Source organism: Antechinus flavipes, chromosome 1 (assembly GCF_016432865.1).
Source record: "Antechinus flavipes isolate AdamAnt ecotype Samford, QLD, Australia chromosome 1, AdamAnt_v2, whole genome shotgun sequence".
Taxonomy (NCBI): Eukaryota; Metazoa; Chordata; class Mammalia; order Dasyuromorphia; family Dasyuridae; genus Antechinus; species Antechinus flavipes.
In genome coordinates, this window is record NC_067398.1 from 438,632,530 (window position 1) to 438,646,549 (window position 14,020).

The 14,020-nt window shown below is 40.2% G+C and overlaps 1 protein-coding gene across 1 annotated transcript in view; it reads left to right on the forward strand.

The window, feature by feature from the left end:
* Nucleotides 1-14,020, forward strand: part of ZNF704 (zinc finger protein 704) — a 321,372-nt gene that overhangs the window by 298,834 nt on the left and 8,518 nt on the right. The gene's annotated exons all lie outside the window — the stretch shown is intronic.

A 14,020-nucleotide genomic window follows, 5' to 3' on the forward strand; every position in this document is an offset into this window, starting at 1 on the left:
CATTCTAATAGAGACAAAACACTATCTTACAGTGTATTTTTGTTGTCATTGTTTTTAAAACCACTTTGAATTTGGTATTAGGTTGCCTGCAGGATACCTTTCATTATGTTTACTATTCAGTAAAAAAAAAATTAATAATTTCCATGGACAGAAAGAAGACTGGATTCCTAGCTTTATCTTAATATTTGTACTTTCGGTACACATATTTGACATTGTCACATATTTGACCATTTATCTAACTTTTTATAAGGAAACATTTAATAAGCATTACAGTGAGGGAAAGGGAGGAACAAAGAAAGAAGATAGGGCTCCTCGGTGCAAATTCTGACAGAATTGCCAGTTTGTTCTTCAGCCACAGGATACTGAGACAGTTTTTGTCCCATCTGGCCCAGATCATCTCAGCAGTCTCTCTGTCCAAGCCTTCATTAATACTCGCTTTTTCTAAAAACTGGATATTTTTAAAGACTTTTGTTTTGACCTAAAGAGGAAGAACTCTGTGTAATATAATGATTTGTACATTGCCAAGCAATGTCACCACTCAATTGCTTAGTATAGGCTTCTTACAGACTCTTTCCATTGTATTGTTGGCTAGTTAAAAAAAGGTCCATTGCAGTGTAACAAATGAATGACTCTTTAAGAGTCTGCTTTCCTCTCTTGTATATCAGCAGTATTCCAAAAATTTTCTGGATAGAACCCCTCTGACAGTTGGAACACCTAGAATAATCCTAAGCAAACTGAAACTAAAAACATATAATTTTCCTATGCAAATCAATTCTAATTCTTCTAAATGAGAGTAATAGAGTTTTCAAAAGATAGGTAGGAAAATTATGAATTATTATAAGCTGGCATTAATGATGTCTGTGGTTGTGTCTAAACTAAAAAGTGTAGCAGTCTCCATTTTACAAAATGTTCATTGTCCTTAAAAAATAAATATTCAGAATTATTACCCCACTACTTCAACATTTTTTCTCCCATATTCTTGAAGACCTAGTATTAAATGGGTAAATATTTCTCCCATGTTCATTAGGTGTCTATGAAACCCATGGATTTGGAGCAGGGGAGAACGGATAATTCCAAAATGTTTGTCCCCAATGAGTTCACTGGATGAAATTTCTTCCCAGAAATACCAAAGCAAACAATTTGCATGCTTATAAATATTTTTAAAAGTATTCCCATCTTCTATAATCTTGGGTGGGGGGAGAAAGATAGTTCATTAATCAAATCTTTCAAAATAAAATTTTCCCTAATTACCCATTTTTTCTTCTAATTGTTTCTGTTCCTTATTCTGCTTCCTTATAACAAGATCAAGAGCATAAAAATCAATAAGTTTTGGTAGTTTTTTGGTAAAAGAGCATAAGAACAAAGTAAAATAAAAGGAGGCTTCAGGGATTCAGAATGGCACTGCAAAAGTGAAACAGCATTTTTTCATTCTTGAAGTTCACATCTGATCTTTTAAAGGAAGCTTCAGAACAATGCATGAAGATACAGACAGGATTTCATTTTATAGCTATAAATAAATAAGAAATTGTCCCACCTTGCTAATACTACCACTGATATCTATAATTCTGCCAGGTGAGGCAGAGGATTTTTTTTTGCGTCTTAGGTCTATGTTGAATTCATAGTATTCAGGATTACAACAGGCAAAAGATCCTAAATAACCAGGAATAAACTTGAACTGATTTCCTGAGAACAGCAACTTCAAACTAAACCTATTGAACTAAGATAGACAAGAAGCACCAGTCTTCACATAGGTCATCGGCTCAGGCTGGCATTGCTGTACTACAAACCCAAGTTAGCTTTAGGTTAAAAAAAAGATATCTTCTTCTTGAAGCAGTTCCAGACTCCTGAGACATATGAATATAATCTCCAAGAACCATGGGGGGAAAAAACAAACCAGAAATGATATTTTCATTTAAGATATCTCTAACTTTCATGGTAGAAAAAGCCAGAACTAACTTGGAAATGTTTGCAGCAACCATGATTATCTAGAGCTGAGGAAAATTATATGGCTACATTTTCAATTCCAATTCAATTCGACATTTCATCTAGATTAAGGCATATAAGAGACTACAAGGTATAAGAACATAGTATAATATAATATAATAATAATCATTAGTTGGCTCTTGTGCAGTATTCTAAGCACTGGAAGAAATAAAAATTTTAAAATGCAGAGCCTTCAGCCTGAGAGGAAATTAAGACAGGTTCATACATTAATTGCAAATAATGGTATTAGAAACAAGAGAACTTCATTGACTTTATATGTTAATATTAATATTAACTCCATACTCTGAAGATCATCTGCCTTTGATGTTATTAGAGAATATGCTGAAATTATAGAATAAAGAAAGTTTAGTACTTGTAATGTTCTTCTCTAAATTATAATGTTCTCCAGGAGCAGGTTTCTTGGGGGGCTTCTGGAGGCAGCCTTAATTTCTGTTCAGTATAATAATCACCTCAAATGTAGCCAGGAGTTAAAGTCCAGATCTTTTATTTTCTCTTTCAAAGTCCTGAATCTTTTCCTGGCTTTAGTAAAGGCCTATCTCTCTCCTTGGTTCCGATAGCTCTTGCCACTAGTCCTTTGTCTCTTCCAGCTTCAGCCTCTAGCTCCCTCTAAACCCAAAGCCTCCAGCCAGCACAAAGGTGGAAGAAGGAATGATTCTGTCTTGCCTCCTCTAGTGGGCTTATCCTTCTGACTTGTGAATCTCCTGGACTTGTGAATCTCCCAACTGAATCCCAGCTCTGAATCTCCTGAAGCTTCTAGTGGTCTTGTCCTTTTATATGCTCTTTTAGAGGTGTGAACTTTTTAAGGTGTGAAAGGTGTGAACTCTTGCAGAACTCTAACAAGAACTAAGCACATTAGTGAAGCAGTGAACTGCTAAGCACCATGCTAAAATTAGACAACCCTCTTAGCACCTTGTAAGGATCCTAACAAGTACTCTGAATTTTGAACACAAATCTGCCATAGAGAAAACTATTAATTAATTTAATTATAACTCATTTTGCTTTGGCATAAACCATTTCCATTCATAATAGCATTCCCAAACAAAAAACAAAATTCCAAGAGAATCCCTCTACAGTCACTTCCTCAAAAGATTCTACTTTTCATCAGGTTATAAGCATTGTAAATATAAAGCAGGGTGTTTCTGCTAAATGAATTAATCGAACCTTTTTTCTTCTCTTTTTATTATCTTTATCCTAATCACTTTTAGAGGAAGGAATCCCCTGGTTAGGTCCTTGATAATGATTTTAAAAATATTTTCATGTAGACACTAATATCAGAACTGTAGTTAAAGATTGATAAGGATACCTCATTAAGATTAGATTAAGTTATTCACATTATTTTGCAATATGATAGAGCTTAAAGAAAGAATTGGGCAGTTAGAAGCAGAGAGGGGAGATAGAATTAGTATGTTTCTACAAGAAGTCAGTCAGCTAGCATTTATTAAGTGGCTACTATTTTCCAGGCACTGTGCTAAGTGCCAAGGATACAAAGAAAGTTAAAAACAAAAACAAAACACATACACAGAGAGAGAGAGAGAGAGAGAGAGTCCCTACTTTTGAGGAATTCATAGTCTAATAGAGAAAGCAACTGCATAAAATATATATATATAAGATAATACAGATTAAATTAGTCTTGTTTTAGAGCAGTGGTACTAAGATTAAGAATAATTAGAAAAGGGTTTTTACAGAATGGGACTTCTGCTGAGACTTCAAGGAAGCAGAGGTAAAGAAGGAGAGAGTTCAGGCAATAAAAAAGCTCAGTTACACAATGAACTATTCTGCCCCTTTAAGCAACAAGGAAGCCAATGTCCCTGGATCACAGAGTATATCTAATAAATCTAATAAAGAACTGTTACATGAATAAAAGATTGTTTGGAAAATGTTAGTATGGAAAATGTAGTAGTATTTTCTAAGAGAAAAGAGATCCTTATTGATGATTTCATTTCTTAAAAGTTATTTTAAAAAGTATACTTTTTATGAAGTAGACCTTTTTCTTGTTAAATATTTAATTTACTGCATTTTCCTCTATAGAAGATCAGGTTGTGGGAAAACTGAGAATTTATTTAGTTTTTATTTGTTTTGTTTTGAGAAGAGACTTGCAATTCCTTGGGTAGATAATCCCAGATATATTTATGATGATACATGGATAAAAATCATACAAGATGAGAAGGTATGGAGAGGTTGTGGTATTTGCACTTGATGAAATATGAAATTAGACAAACCAAAGAAAATTGACATTGATCAAGGAAGGAAATCAGAAGTAGTTTAGTAATCCAAATAGATTGAACAGAGAACCTTCTTACTACAGCATTTGAATAAGCTTCAAAGGATTTCAAGTTTCAACTTTTTCTCAAGAGTTTACATTTAGTTGAACTGCCTCTATGGAGATGTCCTAATCAGTTGATTAGAGATAGGCTAATGAAGTGAAAGAACAAAAGGGCTAGAATCTAATCCTGCCCCATTATTTGAACTTGTCTAAGTTACTGGGCTTCCATAGTATCATCTATAAAATTAGAATGACACTTGCCCTACTGTAGTGTTCTTTTTCTTCTTTAAAATAATATAATAAGGATGGTCCTCTCTGGGAGAAAGCAGGTTTCTCAAGGAGGTTTTCTGGAGGCAGCCTTAGTGTCAGTTCAGATCAATAATTACCCCAAATGCAGCCAGGTGATAAAAGTTCAGATCTTTTATTGTCTCCAATATAGCTTGGTTAGCTTAGAGGCCTTTCTCTCTGCGTGGTTCCAAGAGCTCCCTCCGAATGTCTCCAAAATCCTAAGGTTTGTCCTTCAGTCCTCCAGCCAACCAAGTGGAAAATGAAATGGATCTCTCTTGCCTGGGAGAGAAGGCTTTGTCTTTGGCTTCTATCTCTGCTTTCTTCAGCCTCCAATACAGCTCCAAGTTGAATCTGTCTTGCCTCCGAGAGAGGGCTTCTGGCTCTCAATCTCCCAAAGTGCTCTGTGTCTGCACCAGAGTGCTCCTCTCCAATCCAGCTGAACTCTCTTCCGCCACCAGCCAGCCAAGTGGAAAATACTGGAATGCATCTCTCTTCACTGGGCTTATATATGACTCTTCTGAGAAAATGGGATTATGGGTTTTCTCCCATAGTGCTCTCTGGCCTTAAGAGCTTCAAGGGAGGTGTGACTTCAGATATCTCATACTAAACCCTGAAATCTCCCAAACATGTGAACTCCAATGAGTAAAGATGTGAACACAAGCATTGTAGCAATTACATTAACACTAGGATTCTAACATCTCCCTTGAGTTATCACCTTGTTTCAAGTTGAGTTAATACTAGGATTCCAACACCCTACTCTAGTGAAAAGTTGGGAAGATGATAAAAAGTTGAAGTCTTCCTTTCAACTGAGTAATTACCACAAGAATAGTCAGAGATAAAGTCCAAAAGTCTTTACTGTCTCCTTGCATGGGGCTAGACTAGCTTTCTGGAGGCATTCAGATTGGCCTTGGTCTCAGTGGGGGAAGCAGGAGGACAGGCCAGCCAGCTCCAGCCTCCATTCCTCTGTCTCCTCCAAGTCTCTCCTCTAGGTCTGACTCTCACCTCTTAAATGCTCTATTACAATTAAATCCATTCAATCATACTGAGTATAAGCCAATCATTATATCACTAGGGAACCATTATTTGTTGTAAGGTTAAATCAATCATACTGAACTAGAGAACTATTAATCACTATTAATGCTAAACTAGATAACCACTGTCTCTTCAATTCCACTGAGTTAACACCTTGTAAGAATCCTTGTTTAAAGTACAGAGTTCTGGCCCTTTACAGATAAGCACCGAAGATCTTATGTGGTTAGTGAGTTCTCGCCTCTGAGAATGAAGGATCCCACCCTTGTTATTGACCTCAGACTTGTTAACACTTTTGGAGACATGTGAATCCTCCCTGAAAAACAGGTATAAAAGGAGCTTGTTTGGGCTGATTCCAATTCTTATTTCTATGGAGTACTCTAGAAGAAAAGGGTTTCCCATCTCTTCCTCCTTTACATACAGACAGAGAGTTGCAGGATAGAAATGGAGGAAAACAGGGTCCTGAGCTACCAAGACAGCTGTACCTCCTCCTCAGAGGACTCCTCTCTGTATTACAGCAGCTCTGAGGAGGAGAAGGAAAATAAAGAGAAGAAACAGGATCATGGAGACAACAGAATACCTACACTCACAGAGCTATGGCCACATTTTTGTCATGGAAAGTCTCTTTCTTTCCTCAAACTCTTTAATAGCCAAAAGACACCATCTAGGTGGGAGAGGATCAGAAAGACGCTAAAGAGAAAAAAGAAGGGACAGCATTCCCGAAAGCCTATTTTAGGGGGTCCCCAGAGAGTAAATCCACCAGGCCCAGAGGAATGCCTAACAGATGAGGAGATAAAAATGATGGCCCAAGTGGATCCTCAGCCTGACTCTCAACTAGCTGACTGTTCTCAGGACCTTCACTCAGAGGAGGTGGCCCCGTGGCGGTATGGCCCTGCCAAGCTTTGGTATGACATGCTAGGGGTCCCTCCCCATGGGAAAGGTTTTGATTATGGATTTAAATTCCAAGAAAAATCACCAGAAGAGGAGACAATTCAAACAGACCACCCCTTGCTGAAGGATGAAAACTTCCTGATGCTCACTCAAAAATCCTGGGAAGATGATATAATCTGGGATAACAGAGATATCCAAAAATCTGTCCCTGATCCCCAAAAATTATCTCATGCAGGGTGGATTCCCTCTGAGGAAACCAGATTGTTCAAAACAGGTACCTGTGACCCTTCTCAACCTGGTGGGTCCATTTTCATTCCTGAGAATGAAGACCTCATCTATAGCCAATGGGAAGACAACATTATTTGGGATGCCCAAGCCATGCATAAGCCATTGTATCCTACAGTCCTAACTATTGACCCAAATGATGAGAACCTCCTGCTTTTTGATCTTGAAGAGCCTCAAGAAGAGTCTCCAACCCCTCACCCCTTGGCCAAGAAGCACTTTTCTAAGAGCCAAGTCATGCAAAGATTAGACATTGTTGAAATCGATAAGGCTGAGCAGGCTCCTGAACAACTGAAAACCAAGGACCCTTGGAACCTGTCCAATGATGAATTTTACTTCCCCCAGCAGCATGGCCTCCAAGTGTCCTTCGTGAACCCTATAATCCAGCATTCAATCCCAGCACTCGAGCTACACTCCAGCCTCTTTCCTACTCACATGAAAGCTGAGCAACTCTGTCAGTTCCATCGACCACCAGTCAGGTGGCTAGGCAAAGGCTCCCATCCTGTGCATGACTTGACTTTTCACATCCAAAAGAAAGCCCAGGAACGAGAGCAAGAACTAGAGGCTTCAGGGGGAGGTCACATGTTTTTTATGAAGACAATGCAGGACTTGAGTGGGAAGGATGGAGATCTCATTCTGGTGGAATGGAGTGAGGAGAATCCACCACTTTTAAATCAGGTCGGAATGGCCTCCCAGATCCAGAACTATTACAAACGGAAAATTGGGAAGGACACTGGACCTCCTGACTATAAATATGGGAATCCTGTTTTCTGTTCATCTTCACCCTTCCTAGGGCAACTTCATGCTGGACAGTCCTTACAGGCTTTGGAAAACAAACTATTCCGGGCTCCCATCTACCCACATCAGATGGCAGACACAGACTTTCTGGTTGTGGTGACCAAAGCAGGCTACTTTCTTCGGGAAGTGAAAGATATATTTACCGTTGGGCAGCAGTGCCCACTGTATGAAGTTCCTGTCCCCGACTCAAAAATGGCAAAGAATTATATCCATGATTTTCTCCAAGTGTTTATATATAGGCAATTTAGGAAGAGCCCTCACAGACCTCCAAGAATTCTTATGGAGGATATCCGCAGGGCCTTTCCCAGACTTTCTGAGAGAACGGTCCAAAGGAGGCTCAGCAAATGTTCAGAGTTCCATCGGACAGGAACCTATTTTAATTGGTGGGTGCTGAAGCCTAGATTCCGCTTGCCGAGTGAAGAGGAGCTGAGGGACATGGTGACCCCAGAGAAATGCTGTGCTTTGTATAGTATGTTGGCTGCCCAGCAACGCCTTAAGGATGCTGTCTGTGGGGAGGTAATGCTCCTAAACACAGAGGAGACCAGTGATCAAAACGTATGTCTCAGTGATGAGGTCCAGGCTGCTCCATGGAACACAACTCGGGCCTTCCTAGCAGCCACAAAAGGGCAGTGTCTCCTGGAAGTGTCAGGAGCGGCTGACCCCACAGGCTGTGGGGAGGGCATCTCCTATGTCAAAGTGGCTTGTAAACCCAAGCAAGAAAACAAAACCCAAGTGAATGCAAGGAGAGTGAAGGGTACTGATGCAGACCTTCGACATCTCACCCTTCTGAAAGCCAAGAACTTGCTGAGGACATTTGGGATGTCAGAGACAGAGATCAAGAAGCTATCCCGCTGGGACATGATCGCAGCTGTCCGAGCCTGTCTACCAAGGAGCTACATTCAGGAAACAAGTCCAGAGCCCTCACCAGATTTGCACGAGAGTCCCATTCTTCAGGAGCTAAGCAGCAGAGACACTATCAGCAAGAGATCCAAAGAATTTTTGACCTCCAGAACAGGGTCCTGGCTTCTACCGAGGTGCTGTCCACAGATACAGATAGTAGCAGCTCAGAAGAGGAAAATGATGATATGATGGACTGGATGTGTCAGAGAATTGAGAACTTCCTGGAAAGTAAGACCAACTCTCAGAGTCTACAGAGAAAGAAAGAAAAACAGGATTATCAGGAGCTGAAGCAACTGATGCTCAGAGATGAGCGTACTCACCTCCAAGATAAAGGTAAGAAAGAGCAGCAGGATGGGGGTTCAACCACCTCAGCTCCTGTATCTCTGGTTATCCACCGGACTTATATTGATGAGTCTGGCAAAGAATATGTGCAGAGAGAGATAGTCCGAGACCCAGCAGTGATCAAAGTATATACCCATGTGAAGAGCACCAAAGATGAGAGCTTTACCCGGAAGATCTTTCTAGCAGATGAAGAAAAACAGCAGGAATTGCGGAAAAAGAAGAAAAGACTCCAAGACAGACTTCGTCGAATCCGCATAGCAGAGGAAAGAAAACAGCAAAGGGGAGAAAGGAAAGAGGTTCCCCAAGAGAAACTTCCCAAGCCAGAGGTCCCAAAATTGAATCTAAGAGGTGAGGACTGTGGATCCCACATTAAGACAAAGAAGACCTGTAGAGAGATGGGCCAGGACTCAGAAGTGATCAAAGTATATACCCATGTGAAGAGCACCAAAAATGAGGACTTTACCCGGAAGATCTTTCTAGCAGATGAAGAAAAACAGCAGGAATTGCGGAAAAAGAAGAAAAGACTCCAAGACAGACTTCGTCGAATCCGCATAGCAGAGGAAAGAAAACAGCAAAGGGGAGAAAGGAAAGAGGTTCCCCAAGAGAAACTTCCCAAGCCAGAGGTCCCAAAATTGAATCTAAGAGGTGAGGACTGTGGATCCCACATTAAGACAAAGAAGACATGTAGAGAGATGGGCCAGGACTCAGAAATGATCAAAGTATATACCCATGTGAAGAGCACCAAAAATGAGGACTTTACCCGGAAGATCTTTCTAGCAGATGAAGAAAAACAGCAGGAATTGCGGAAAAAGAAGAAAAGACTCCAAGACAGACTTCGTCGAATCCGCATAGCAGAGGAAAGAAAACAGCAAAGGGGAGAAAGGAAAGAGGTTCCCCAAGAGAAACTTCCCAAGCCAGAGGTCCCAAAATTGAATCTAAGAGGTGAGGACTGTAGATCCCACATTAAGACAAAGAAGACATGTCCAAAGTATTGCCCACCCAAGGACCCGACCCCCAAGTTCAAGGGGAACGGGAAGCAGGAGGACAGAGAACTGGCTAAACAACTCCCTCAGAAGTCTCTTATCCAGCCCCTAAGAACCAGAAATTTCATGGAGAGAAAACACAAATTTGAAAATACAAATGAGGTCCAAAGGGAGACTATTAAGGTGAGAGGCAAGAAAAGGCCCCTGCCACCGAAGAGGAAGTCTGCCGCTCCTCAGAAAAGAAGACGTGTGCATATGGACCCCACTGAAGGTTTTAGCTGTATCCAGCCTCCTTGCCGACCTGCTCTTCCTTGCCCTCCATCCAAGAGATGTAGAAAATCTCCTCCTCCAGTACTGTCTCCCCAGGTCCCTTTGGAAAAGCCTAAGACTTCTGGGAAGCTTTTGGCAGAACCCCCTCAGAAGACTCCGCCATCTCCAGTCCATTTAGCTCAGAGTAAATCTGAATCTCCTTCACAGTTACAATGTAAAGACTGGAGCCTTCAAAATTGGCTTCAGCAGAAATACAGAAGTTTAACACAGCCTTGCCAGAAAGAACCAGACTTCATGACCCAGCCTCAGAAACCTGTGATCCCTCTGGCCAAGGGAGGCCCAGTTCCTGCACATCTCCTGTCCCATTCTGCTAGGAAGTCTCAGAATCCTTTAACGTGTTCAAAGCCATTGTTGCATAATTCACCTGGCAAGCAATGCAAAAAGCCCAGAAATTCTCTATGTCAACCTAGCCAGAAATTAAGTCAGGAACCCACAATTGCTTCCAGACAAGTTCCTCGGGACATATTGGACAGATCACTTCAGAGACACCCGTTGGACAAGGACACACAGCCATCCTCCTGCAGAAATCAGGTACCCATGGGGTACCCTGGGACAGAATTCCAAAGCACTAAAATGAGTATTTTGTATGAGGACCTCCAGGTTTCTGATACAGATGAAGAAGAAGAGAAGGAGGGACATAATTCACCTGGCAAGCAATGCAAAAGGCCCAGAAATTCTCTATGTCAGCCTAGCCAGAAATTAAGTCAGGAACCCACAATTGCTTCCAGACAAGTTCCTCGGGACATATTGGACAGATCACTTCAGAGACACCCGTTGGACAAGGACACACAGCCATCCTCCTGCAGAAATCAGGTACCCCAGGGGTACCCTGGGACAGAATTCCAAAGCACCAAAAGGAGTATTTTATATGAGAACCTCCAGGTTTCTGATACAGATGAAGAAGAAGAGAAGGAGGGACATAATTCACCTGGCAAGCAATGCAAAAAGCCCAGAAATTCTCTATGTCAACCTAGCCAGAAATTAAGTCAGGAACCCACAATTGCTTCCAGACAAGTTCCTCGGGACATATTGGACAGATCACTTCAGAGACACCCGTTGGACAAGGACACACAGCCATCCTCCTGCAGAAATCAGGTACCCCAGGGGTACCCTGGGACAGAATTCCAAAGCACCAAAAGGAGTATTTTATATGAGGACCTCCAGGTTTCTGATACAGATGAAGAAGAAGAGAAGGAGGGACATAATTCACCTGGCAAGCAATGCAAAAGGCCCAGAAATTCTCTATGTCAGCCTAGCCAGAAATTAAGTCAGGAACCCACAATTGCTTCCAGACAAGTTCCTCGGGACATATTGGACAGATCACTTCAGAGACACCCGTTGGACAAGGACACACAGCCATCCTCCTGCAGAAATCAGGTACCCCAGGGGTACCCTGGGACAGAATTCCAAAGCACCAAAAGGAGTATTTTATATGAGGACCTCCAGGTTTCTGATACAGATGAAGAAGAAGAGAAGGAGGGACATAATTCACCTGGCAAGCAATGCAAAAGGCCCAGAAATTCTCTATGTCAGCCTAGCCAGAAATTAAGTCAGGAACCCACAATTGCTTCCAGACAAGTTCCTCGGGACATATTGGACAGATCACTTCAGAGACACCCGTTGGACAAGGACACACAGCCATCCTCCTGCAGAAATCAGGTACCCCAGGGGTACCCTGGGACAGAATTCCAAAGCACCAAAAGGAGTATTTTATATGAGGACCTCCAGGTTTCTGATACAGATGAAGAAGAAGAGAAGGAGGGACATAATTCACCTGGCAAGCAATGCAAAAGGCCCAGAAATTCTCTATGTCAGCCTAGCCAGAAATTAAGTCAGGAACCCACAATTGCTTCCAGACAAGTTCCTCGGGACATATTGGACAGATCACTTCAGAGACACCCGTTGGACAAGGACACACAGCCATCCTCCTGCAGAAATCAGGTACCCCAGGGGTACCCTGGGACAGAATTCCAAAGCACCAAAAGGAGTATTTTTGTATGAGGACCTCCAGGTTTCTGATACAGATGAAGAAGAAGAGAAGGAGGAAATATAGACTAAATGAAGAAATACAAAGATTTTTACCCTCTTGTGAGAGGTTTTTGTAGATGGAGAGGAAACAAGGTGAAATTTTGGAGAGGCTTTATGTTACGCTTGAAAAATTATTTTATTATTGTACATAATAACAGCAAGATCATGTCCTGGTCAACTTTGATAAACTTAGCTCTTCTCAGTAATACAGTGATCCAAAACAATTCCAATAGACTTGTGTTGTAAAACGCCATCCACATCCAGAGAAAAGATTGAAGACTGAATATGAATCAAAGTATAATATTTTCATCTTTTTGTATTTGCTTTTTCTTATTTTTTCCCCTTTTGGTCTGACTTTTCTTCTACAGCATGACAAGTGTGGAAATATGTTTAAAAGGATTATACATATATAGCCTTTATCAGATTGTTTGCTGTCTTGGGGAGGAGGGGGGAGAAGGGAAATGGAAAACAAAATCTTAACAAAATTAAATTTTGAAAACTATCTTTACATGTATTAAGAAAAATAAAATGCCAAAAATGCTTTTTAAAAAAAGAAGTCATTTTATTTATTATCACAGGACCTGCCTTTAAGTTTTGAACCTTCCATACATATGACCTTAGATCATTCAATCATTCTGATCATCAACTTACCTGTTCATTTCTAAGAATAAAGCATTGAGCAAGATGCTCTCTAAAATTCTTCTAACTTTAGACCTGATGATCTTTAAACCAGAAGCAGGTGGTAGACACAAGACAAGGTCAATGGAGCATTTCCTATAGGAAAGAGGGCCAAGATTCACTTTTACATCTTATTGCAGTCTTCTCACAAGAGCCAGTGATTCCCTACCGACATCCCTACCCTTGCCATAGACCAATATTTTCATCAGTGAGATTGTTGTGGACTGAGCCATCTAGAAGATGACAATCAAAGTCAAAACTATATCCTAGGAAGACCATGGAGAAAAGTGCAGGGGAGATGATACCTTTGCCTGTCTCCCTATACTGCCTGGCCTCTAAGCCCCATTCTGTGTTACAAAGGGTTTTCTAGAGGGGAGGGAGAGGTCTTGTGAGCAGAGGATGGGAGAGGATATGATTAGATTCAAAGCCAAGACTACAGATGGTCTCTTGATTCTGCCACTTACTCATCCTAGGAATGAGTTCACTCTATTCAGCTAAATATCCACCTCTAGAAAAATAACTGATATAGTCTGAATACAGACTGAAGAGTACTATTTTTGCTTTTCTTTCATTCATTCATTTTTTAAATTCATGAGGTCTTGCACAAAATTACTAATATGGAAAAATGTTATATGAGCAATAAAGATTGCTTATCATTTAGGTAGGGGGTGGGAGGTAAGGAGGAATAGAATCTGGAATTCAAAACTTTTAAAGACATTGTTTTAAATTATGTTAAATATATTTTAACATATTTAACTTAGATTACTTGCTATCTAAGGGAGGGGGAGGGGAAAAGGGGAAATTTTGGAACACAAGATTTTGCAAGAGTCAATGTTGAAAAATTATCTATGCATATGTTTTGAAAATAAATAAATAAATAAAGAATTTTTAAAAATTGTGCTAACATAATTGGGGGAAATAAAATATATTTTATATTTAATTATTATATTTATTATATATTTAATTATATATTTTTAATATATATAATTTTTAATATAATATATATTATTTTTAAATATATATACAAATACAAATTGAGCATTATCTTATTCTTGGGATCTGGTAAAAATTAATGTACACCAAAATACATCAAAAGCAATCTCTAATACTAGATAAATCATTTAGAATAGTCTATGGCAGGGAGAGGGAGGTAGGAGGAAGCATACCACTAACAAGCCACTTAATACTTCATGCCTCTGAAGGC